Source organism: Benincasa hispida, chromosome 7 (genome assembly GCF_027475165.1).
Source record: "Benincasa hispida cultivar pf3 chromosome 7, pf3_genome.v1.1, whole genome shotgun sequence".
NCBI classification, from domain to species: Eukaryota; Viridiplantae; Streptophyta; class Magnoliopsida; order Cucurbitales; family Cucurbitaceae; genus Benincasa; species Benincasa hispida.
The window spans coordinates 33,914,139-33,925,366 of NC_143484.1; the positions used below are offsets into that span (position 1 = coordinate 33,914,139).

At 35.6% G+C, this 11,228-nt stretch overlaps 1 long non-coding RNA gene across 1 annotated transcript; it reads left to right on the forward strand.

Annotated features, from left to right (window-relative positions):
* The first annotated feature begins 9,041 nt into the window (after positions 1-9,041).
* On the forward strand, positions 9,042-9,964 carry LOC150035119 (uncharacterized). Its single transcript, XR_016530746.1, has 2 exons — positions 9,042-9,444; positions 9,719-9,964. It is a non-coding gene; the product is annotated as an uncharacterized LOC150035119 (long non-coding RNA).
* The last annotated feature ends 1,264 nt before the right edge of the window (positions 9,965-11,228 follow it).

The following is an 11,228-nucleotide window of genomic DNA, read 5'->3' on the forward strand; positions in this document are numbered from 1 at the left end:
TTAAAAATTATATAAGAAGATAAATCACTCGATAAGTATTTGAATGACAAATGAGAGAAGGAAAAAGAAAATGACAATTGAACAAAAAAAGAATGATGAGTGAATAAAAAAGTAATAAATAAAACCCGAATTTATTGCAGTTGATCTTGAATTTGTTTCTTGTTGTAATTGTGATGTTTTAATGGTGGTGTAGAAGTGAAACGAAAAAAAGAAGAAGAAGAGATTGATAGAAAAAGAGAGTGAAATCGATGGAAAAAGCGCGATTATTGAAAAAAAAATTGTTTATTGTTAAAAAGACGCCTGATTATTAAGGAATCTAAAAGAGAGAGTTAGTTTTGAGCATATTTTAAAAACCATAAGATTTAAAAAGTGATTTTATATAAGTTTTTTTTTTTCAAAATTTAAATTACAAAAATAAAGAAAACGGTTAAAATTTTTCCAAATAACTTTTTGATGCAGCTAATGCAATGTCAAACAATACACTACTTTTTTAATGCTTTTCGAGCATTTAGAAAAGATATGTTGGAGATATCCATGAATATCTAATATCGATATCAAACCATTCGATTTATGGATATATCGACATATAAACAGATATTTCCATCATTGGATGGAAGTGTAGCCGCTCGTCTTCCTTTTGTTTTATTCTTTTAAACCCAGTTTGACCTCTTTTTTTACTTGATATTTAAAAAGTTTCCTCTTCTTACTCACCTTATTTTATTTTATTCTTCCTTCAACAAGATTTCATTAAAAAAATTTCCAGCTCTATTTTTTCTAAAAATATTTATTTCTCATCAGAAACTTCATTTTTCTTCAATTCTCTCCTCAACACTATACAATGTTTTTTTTAATGCAACAAAAACTCTCCTTCTACCCCAAGGTATGTAATACTTTTTCCTTTTTTTTTTTTAATCTCACATTTAGTTTTTGTAAGACTAGTTGTAAAATGAGCAAAATAAACTTTTAATATTAAGTCCATAACCTAAACCTTTTAGTTTTGCAAAAAAAGAGCAAAAAAACAATATTGCTGATCGCCAGTATCATCTCATCAGAGAAATCGTGCTAAGAAGAGACGTTATTGTGAGACAAATAGCGTCTGAGGATAATATTGCTGATCCGATTACAAAGGCCCTCCCGACTAAGATTTTCAAGGGTCACTTAAAGAGTTTAGGACTACGGGTAGAATAAATAGAGCAAATGGGAGAAATTGTGGGTATGGGATGCCCTAGTTTATTGTATTTAGTTTTCTCTCACAACACTCAACTTTGTTATAACCCACTAGAATTTTTAGTTCAAGGGGAGTTTGTTGGGTTGTATGTCCTAAAACTCATAGTTTTGTAAACAGTAAACGTATATGAAGTTTATTCAGACAAGTGTTGTTGATTGTTTAATAACTCTAAATCCAATAACTACAAATCCTTGGGTATTGTCATGAATACTTGGACTTTATGTGGAGACATAAACTTGATCAAGTTCGAGTAAAATAGCCTAATCCGTCTATAATACTTGGATTAGATTGGGTACCTATTTCTGGAGATACTATTGAATACAACCCACTTTATGATTGTTACAAATGTTGTAAAGTGTCATAAATGATGTGATCAGTTCGTTCATCTAGAGACATGTGAGTGCAGGTGTTCTATATAATGAGATTGTGTAAGACAGATTACGAAATAATTATTGTTATGTATTAACATTGTTGTTATGTATTAACATTGTTTATTGTTAACACTTATTCATTTCACTTATTGATGACCTAGATAACCTTATCTGAATCCTGAGCTGTCTATGAACTTCTGTTTATTCGCAATTGTCCCTTGATCTGCTTACATGAGGGTAAGCTTAACATCGCTGCTCAATATGCTAAGCTTAACATCGCTGCTCAATATGCCTCCCATTTCAGGGATAAGATTGAGATGATGGATTGGGACATAAAATTTGCAAGATGAAATTCTCTTCTACCCATTTTAGGGATAGTAAAAAGGTTGTTCCCTTAAAGGCCGATCCCAGGTCTTGAACTAGGGACCCCATCCTCTTGTTTGCTTGAGAAGGAATGGATTTAGTAATTATGATCCTAAATCAATTGTTCATTAGAGGGATAGTGGTACTTAAGGAGAAAATATGTAACTCAGGGTATTTCGGTATTTGACCTAGCTGAGGTTACGAACAACCTGTGAAGGATCAACTTATTGATGACGTTTATATCAAATGGACACATAGTATATCTACAGTGAGGGGATTGCAACTACAAGCTATAGTGGACAGCCTTGTTACTTACTGAATGTTGATTAACTAGTTTAAAGAGTTTGACTGGTTAGTCTCGGATCGTCGGAGCCCATAATCTGTAGATTCATCAGGTCTCCTTGCTAGCTTAACACGGACAAAATTGAAGAACTAGGTGATGTAAGGATTTGAAATGTTCAAATTCTGGTTTTAGGAAAAATTGTATTTTATATGAGATATAATTTACAATTAAATAATTAATTTATTAATTAATTGTTTTTAGAGTATATTTGATCATTACTATGAAAGTGTTTTTTAAACTTGATTAATGTGATTAATCAAAGCTAGATGTCATAAACAATTTAATATGCGATATTAAATTTGTTTATTTTATTTAATTGAATTTTTTTAATTAAATAATTTCTAAATTTGAAAAATTGTATTTCATTCTTTTAAATAAAAAATTAGTTAGTGAAAAAATCCAGTTGTTGGATTTTTCCACTACCTAAGTGGACTTTGAAGTGACACTTCCCAAGTTTGACACCTAGAGATTATATTCTAGTGGAGTTTGAGGTGGAAGACATGCAAATGTGATTTTTTTTTAATGTGTTTTCACATAAATGGCATTGTTTTTTGAAATTTGCAATATTAATGCTTCCACAACTTTTGACTTAAACTCTTCCACCTCAACTCTCCTTTACTCTCTTTCTTTTTATAGTGAATTTCTCTTATTTTCACTAACATAACGGTCCCACCACCGTGTTCTTCAACCGGAGAATACTGAGGATTTGCCGTTGGTGGTGTTGATCATGCTTGGGAGAGGAAGTTTGCGGTGGACTCTTCAAAGGTTTTATTTTCTATCCCTTTTGCATGCTTATTCTTGTTTTTATTGCAATTAGAACGTTGTCGATTTCATCATTTTCGCTGTACATGCGTTCTTTATGTTCCATCAATTGATTGTAAAATGGGAAAAATAAGTTCTTAATATTAAGTCCGTAGCCCAAACCTTTTAGTTCTGCAAGAAAAAAAAGTAAAAAAACAAGCTTAGTCCACAATTTAAAACAAAAAAATGTAAAAAATATACGGATACACCTAATATTTGATACATACTTGATACACTTGATACATATGATATATCTGATACATCTAATACATCTGATACACTTGATACACACTTGCATCTAATACACCCTATATACTTGATACCCCTTAATACAATTAAATTAAAAATGATACACTTAGAATTAAAAAAAAAAGTTATTGAACTGCTTTTCTTCTTTGAAAGCAGTAGACACTTCCCCTTCTCCCAACATCTCTCTTCAAACAACCAACACTGCTTCACACCTTCTGCCGCTAGCCACCGCTCCACTTCCTTGCTACGTACCTCCGTCAACCTTCACATGTTTGGTTAGCGATCGTTTGATGTCAGTCGCTGTTTTTCTCTTTCTCTTTACCTTTCTTTCTCCCAACATCTCTATTTCACTAACTCCATACCATCTGTCACTCATTTGAGTATGTTATTTTACCACCTACAAAATAACATACTCAAATGAAGTGACAGACCTACAAAATAACATACTCAAATTGCTATTCATTCCAATTTTCATTCTTTTTACTATTCACGTTTGAGTTTGTGGATTTGGGAGGAAAGGGGGGAAGATTGCATAGAATTTATTTGAATTTGTTAATGTTTTTATGTTGGATTTAAAGTTGGTGTAGGGGTAAATGTAAAGTTATGTTTAAATTTAAGTTGAGATTTAAGTTCCATATTGAGTTTGAGATTGATATATGGTGTAGAAAATAACAAGGTTTTTAAGTGGGTTTTATTAGGTTTTTGGAAAAATTAAAGGCTCAATGGCATTCTTGTAAATAATGAGCAGTGGCACTTTTGTAATATCTCTTTTCTTGTCCACTTAGGGCACATGTTTGCGTGACTTTTTGCTAAGGGAAAAAAATAAGCCGCCTGTGCTGAAGAAGTGGGCAGCCATAATCGAAAAGAAGAAGGGAAGTCGCCTGGATGTTGAAGCCGCTGAAGAAGAAAAACAGGACAGTCCGCGGTGTGAGCGTGGGCGCTGGTTTCCATCAGCGCCGGTTGGAGTTTGGTCGGACTTTGTCGATCTGAGCAGTGGCGTGGGCTTGCATCCGTAGAGGCGGCGGTTCGCCATGGTGCTGCGTCCGGCAGCGGTTGGTTCAGGACCCTTGTCAGTGAGAGATACGCGCGGGTCTGCGCGTGGTTTGCCGGTCAGAGGCAGGTAACACACTGTTTTGGGCTGTTTTGTAGCAGGTTGTTCTCAGTTTTTAGAAGCGAAATTGTGTGCAGATCCCTCTCGGTATCAGTTGATACTAAAATTACAGATTGATGATTTTGTTGATTATCTGTAATTTGTAAAATTCTTTTATTGCTCATTAATAAATTAATTCAAGATGGTTCTCAAAGTGGATGTAGACCAAACTGGTCAAACCACTATATATCTTGGTGTTCATTACTGTTTTCGATTTATTTCTGCTGATTGTTTGCGTTCTGTTTAGCCATCTAAGTTAGGTTCAGAAACTTTCACAAGTGGTATCAGAGCTCCAGTTGATCCAAGGAGGGTGTGTGGTAGTGTGTGCTGGCATATTCTTTGTTAAGGATTTTTGTTGGAATTAATTTAACAGGTGACTTCGATATCTACACGGTTCGAAGTTGTTAAATTTGATGGGAAAGGTGATTTCGGGTTATGGAGAAAAAAGATTAGGGCTATTCTGTTACAACAAAAGGTAGCCAAAATCTTAAATGAAGATAACCTTCCACCAATAATTACAGAAGCTGAAAAAAGGGATATGGATGAGATGGCCTATTCGACAGTAATTCTGTATCTGTCAGATGGAGTGCTTAGGCTAGTAGATGAGGCCACTACTACAGCGGAGTTGTGGAAGAAACTGGAAAGTCTTTATTTGACTAAGTCCTTGCGAAATAAATTATAGAGAAATTCTTTGGATATAAGATGGACTCAAGTAAAGGCTTAGAAGAGAACCTAGATGAATTCCAGAAGATTATAGTTGATCTCAATAACATCAATGAGAAGATGTTGGATGAAAATCAAGCAGTTATTCTTCTGAATTTTTTGCCAGAATCGTATCGAGAAGTTAAGGCAACTATTAAATATGGACGGGATTCATTATCCATGGATATAGTGTTGGATGCCTTGAGAACGAGAAATCTCGAGATTAAAAAGGAACGCAATGATAGAGAGTTACTCATGGCCAGAGGTAGAAATGAGAAAAAGAACAGAAAAGGAAAAGAGTAGAGATCTAGGTCGAAATCAAAGAGGAAAAGCAAAAAGTGTTTCCTATGTCATAACGAAGGACACTTTAGAAAGAATTGCCCTTTGAATAAGAGCAAGGAAGCATCAAGTAGCAAGCATACAGGGGATTCTAGTGCAGCAAATATTACTGGTGGCTATGATTCAGCAGAGGTTTTGATGGTGTCCAGTAGGGACATTTAGAATGCTTGGATCATGGATTCAAGGTGTACGTTTCACATGACTCCTAATCGGGATTTCTTGATTGACTTTCAAGAAAATGACGGGGGATCAGTTTTTCTTGGTGATAATGGTGCTTGTGTTGTAAAAGGAATTAGGTCAGTTCGAATTACAACACATGATGGTATGATCAGAATTCTTACAAATGTAAGGTATGTTCCAGAACTCAAAAGAAATCTAATTTCTCTGGGCGAATTAGATAGAACAAGTTATTCTTATAAATATGAGAATAGAGTTCTGAAGGTTATCAAAGGGTTCTTTGGTTAAGCTAAAGGGGACCTTGAGGAAAAGCCTTTATGTGTTGGAGGATACTGCAGTTTCGGTAGTGCTGCTATTGCATCTGGGAAAGAAACAGATAAATCTATGTTATGACATAACAGATTGGCTCATGTGAGTGAAAGAGGTCTGCATGCTCTTTCACAACAAGGTTTGCTTGGAGGAGTTAAAGACCATAACTCCCATTTTGTGAACATTGCATAATGGGAAAGTCTACCAGAGTGAAGTTTGGGAAAGGGAAGCATTCTACTAAAGGAATTTTAGATGATATTCATTCAGATTTGTGGGGTCCTACAAAGGTACCTTCTATGGGAGGTTCGAGATACTTTATATCAATCATTGATGATTTTTCAACAAAGGTGTGGATGTATCCACTAAAACAAAAGGAAGAAGCTTTTGGGAAATTTCTTGAATGGAAAAAGCAGGTTAAGAACTAGACAGGCAAAAAGGTAAAATATCTGAGAACAGACAATGGTTTAGAATTTGTGAATCACAAATTTGATAAATTTTGCAAATTTGAGGGAATTACGAGGCATGTCACTGTTACGTACACTCCACAACAGAATGGTTTAGCTGAGAGGTTCAACAGAATACTTATGGAGCGTACAAAATGTCTCTTGACAAATGCTTCTTTACCCTTGAAATTTTGGGGGAAGCTGCCCAAACAGCCTGCTATCTTATTAATAGGAGTCCGTTTTCCACTTTAGGCCTAAAGACTCCTCAAGAGATATGGATAGGAAAAGCTCCAAGCTTGGATCATCTCAGAGTGTTTGGATGTTCAGCTTATGCTCATGTTAAGGAAGGGAAGCTAAATAAGAGGGCACTGAAATGTATGTTTATTGGCTATCCTCAGGGTGTTAAAGGATATAAACTCTGGTGCTTGGAAGAGGGAAGAAATAAATGCATTATCAGCAAAGATGTGACCTTTAATGAAACAGAGATGCCATTTCGTGTCAAAGAGCAGCAGAAATAGCAGACAGTTGATCAGGTTGAGGCAGAGGTTAGAATTGATTCTAAAGCACAACCATCAGTTAGTTCAGGTGATTCCAGTGATCAGTCATCCAGTTCTGATGGTAGACAGCCTCAACTGCAGAGGACTTTGATTGATGAGGGAGCTTTTGGTGAAGAAAGCTCAAGTGGCATTGACCTACAGAACTATCAACTTACACGTGACAGGCCTCAGCAGGTGAGGCAAACTCCTACGAGGTATGGTTATGCTGATTTAGTTGCTTATGCTCTTACTTCTGCAGCTGACAGTATTGAAGCAGAGCCTCTTACTTTTGAGGAAGCTATTGTATCTGATTTGAAGGAACAGTGGAAGGATGCTATAGAAGAAGAGTTGTTCTCGTTGCAGAAGAATCAGACATGGTCATTGGTTCTAAAGTCTCCTAATTAGAAACTTATTCAGTCAAAGTGGATTTATAAAATCAAGCCAGGTACAAGAGGTGATAGCAAGCCTAGGTATAAGGCTAGACTGGTAGCCAAGGGCTACACTCAAAAAGAGGGAGTTTACTTTCATGAGATTTTCTCTTCGGTGGTGAGGCATTCGTCCATTCGATTAATTTTATCTATTGTTGTTCACTTTGATATGTTTGTTGAACAGATGGACGTCACCATAGCTTTCTTTCATGGTGAATTGGAGGAAGTGATCTACATCGCTCAACCTAAGGGCTATGAGGTGAAAGGAAAGGAAGACATGGTTTGTCGTCTTCATAGGTTCATCTATGGACTGAAGCAATCGCCGAGACAATGGTATATCAGGTTTGACACCTTTATTCTGAAGCAGGGTTTTCATAGGAGCTCATATGATGCCTACGTGTACTGGAAACTATCTCAGAAAGGTACATATAGTTATCTACTTCTGTATGTAGATGATATGATTCTGGTGTCTAAGGATTATTCTGAAATCTGTGATCTCAAGAAACGATTGAGTAGTGAATTTGAGATGAAAGATTTAGGTGAACTGAAAAGGATCCTAGGCATGGATGTGAAAAGAGATAGGGAGAAAGGTTTGTTAACCATTTCGCAGAAGAGTTATGTGCATAAACTGCTTGAGAAGTATAATATGTCTGGTTGGAAGGCAGTTTCGACACCCTTAACATCTCATTTTAGGCTTTCTTCGTCTTAGTGTCCTGTTACTGAATAAGAAAGGTTAGAGATGGCTAATATTCCCTATTGCAATGCTGTTTGAAGTATTATGTATTTGATAATTTGTACTAGGCTTGACTTGGGATATGCTATGAGTATGATAAGTAGGTTTATGTCAAATCCTGGGAAGGAGCATTGGAATGCAGTTAAATGGGTGTTTCGATATTTGAAAGGTAGTGCCAGTGTATCATTGTATTTTAACAGGGATTGTGATAAATCAGCACTGTTGGAAGGCTTCACAGATGCAGATTATGCTGCAGACTTTGACAAAATAAGGTCTCTATCAGGTCACATTTTTCGTTTGTTTGGTAATGTGGTCAGTTGGAAAGTTGCTCTTCAGTCAGTTGTTGCCTTGTCTACTACTGAGTCAGAGTATATTTCAGTGGGTGAAGCTGTGAAAGAGGTAGTGTGGTTGAAAAAAATAGTTGACGAGTTGTTGTCGTAGGAGTTCATTTCTATTGTCTGTTTTGATAGCCAGAGTGCTATTCATCTTGCAAAGAATCCATCTCATCATAAACGGTCTAAGCATATCGATGTCAAATTTAATTTTATCAGAGAAGTTGTGGCCCAGAAAGATGTTGAATTGGTCAAGGTTCATACAGTTAGAATTTGTCAAACCAAGGTTCTTCCAGCCCATAAGTACAAATACCTATTAGATGGGCTGAATATTAAATCTGGATGATAGGAAGATTGGAGCATTAGCTTGGCACTTAAATATTCTTGTTATGAAGGAGATTTGTAGAAAATAACAAGGTTTTTAACTAGGTTTTATTGGGTTTTTGGAAAAATTAAAGGCCCAATGGTATTCTTGTAAATAATGAGCAGTGGCACTTTTGTAATATCTCTTTTCTTGTCCACTTAGGGCACATGTTTGCGTGACTTTTTGCTAAGGGAAAAAAATAAGCCGCCTGTGCTGAAGAAGTAGGCAGCCATAATTGAAAAGAAGAAGGGAATTCGCCTGGGTGTTGAAGCCGCTGAAGAAGAAAAACAGGACAGTCCGCGGCATGAGCATGGGCGCTGGTTTCCATCAGCGTCAGTTGGAGTTTGGTCAGACTTCGCCAATCTGAGCAGCGGCGTGGGCTTGCATCCGTAGAGGCGGCGGTTCGCCATGGTGGTTGCGTCCGACAACAGTTGGTTCAAGACCCTTGTCAATGAGAGATACGTGCGGGTCTGCGCGTGGTTTGCCAGTCAGAGGCGGGTAACACACTGTTTTGGGCTGTTTTGTAGTGGGTTGCTCTCAGTTTTCAGAGGCGACGTTGTGTGCGGATCCCTCTCGGTATCAATTGATACTAAAATTATAGATTGGTGTTTTCGTTGATTATCTGTAATTTGTAAAATTCCTTTATTGTTCATTAATAAATTAATTCAAGTTGGTTCTCAAAGTGGATGTAGACCAAACTGGTCGAACCACTATATATCTTGGTGTTCTTTACTGTTTTCGATTTATTTCTGCTGATTGTTTACATTCTGTTTGGTCATCTAAGTTAGGTTTAGAAACTCTCACATATGGCATATTGAGGATTGAAACTATTTACATTTGTATTTTGTAGATATCTCGGGATTTATGTTGAAGATGCATCTCTAGACAAGCTAAGTTGGTTGTAGATTTCTATTTTATAGGTAGTTTGTGGTTTGTGGATATTATGTAATGTTGTTTATGAGGGTTAAGAATTGTGGATATTATGTAATGTTTAAGATGATTATTACTAGTGGTTGTTTATTTGACATAATTTGTAAGACTGAAACATGTTTTGTGGATATTATTTAATGTTCTATAGAACTAATTAATTTGATCATTTTTTAGATTATTTTAGATTTGTAAGATTCTAACATGTTTATATTTTCAAAAAAAAAAAAATTAATAAATAAGGTAAAAATATATATTCCCAGCGCCAAAAAAATGTAGCAGTTGGCAAAACTATGAATTTCTTAATTTTTTTTCCCGGTGCGAGAATAGGTAGCCGTCGACAGAAAAACACTTTTCGCGACCCTAAAATAGGGCATTGTCAGGAAAAGTAATCTTTTCTGACGGTAAAAACGTCTATTTGGTGTCTGAAGAAGTAAACTTCTGCCAACACTAAAAGGAACTATCGGCAGAAAGACCTTCTCCTGACAGTTAAGAATCATTCTAAGCATTGGGAGAAATACTTTATGCCGATGGTTTCATTTGGCATCGACAGAAATCCTCCATCATTGTTTTATCTCGAATCTTTGTTTCTTGATGAAAATATTTTTTTTTTTTGGTCGGGAGAAAGCTTTCCCTTCGAGGCTATCTCGGCGAATATGTCAATGGTTAAAAAACTGTTGAAAGAACATTTCCTGAAAATTTTTGGACTTCTCACGACAGTTTTTCGTCGAAAAAACCCAAAATTCTTGTAGCTGTAATGTTAGACAAAAACTACATGATCAGGAAAAAAAGATGTAATAAAAGAAATGAAGAAACAAAGACTAACATTAGCTAAAATCTGGAATACCTCTACTTTTTCTTTTTCTTTTTCTTTTTTTTTTAGGTTACTAGAGAGTGAAAAGAACCAAGAACACTAAATCTCTTGTTGAATGATTAGTACGGATCCTAGGGATAAAACCCTACCAAAGACAAGCTCAACTAAGTGTGGATTCTCATTGTGTTCTGCTTTGATCTTTGGAAGAAGACTTTTTTTTTTTTTTTTTAATGGAAGAACGCTCTTGCATAGCTCTGTCTCTTTATATATTTTTCTATGGGAATGTATTGTCTATTAGGCCACAAATTCAAGAGTTTTTAAAACGACGTAACCTATTAAACGTAAGATTGAATTTTGCGTCCAATAAGATAACAAACTTTCAAACTTTTGCATACAACATAGTTTGTGAATTTTCAAAAATCCCAAATGAGTATAGGATCTAGTATATAAAAAGTTGAAAGTTGAAGAATATATAGAAATTTATAAATGTATTAGGCATGAATTGAATGTTTGATGACCTATTGATTATCAAACGAACGAAGTTTTAGAGGCTAAACTTTCAATTTAACCTATCTCTTTTAAAACTTTCTCGAGACGTCGTTTTTATTTAGGTTGTTAG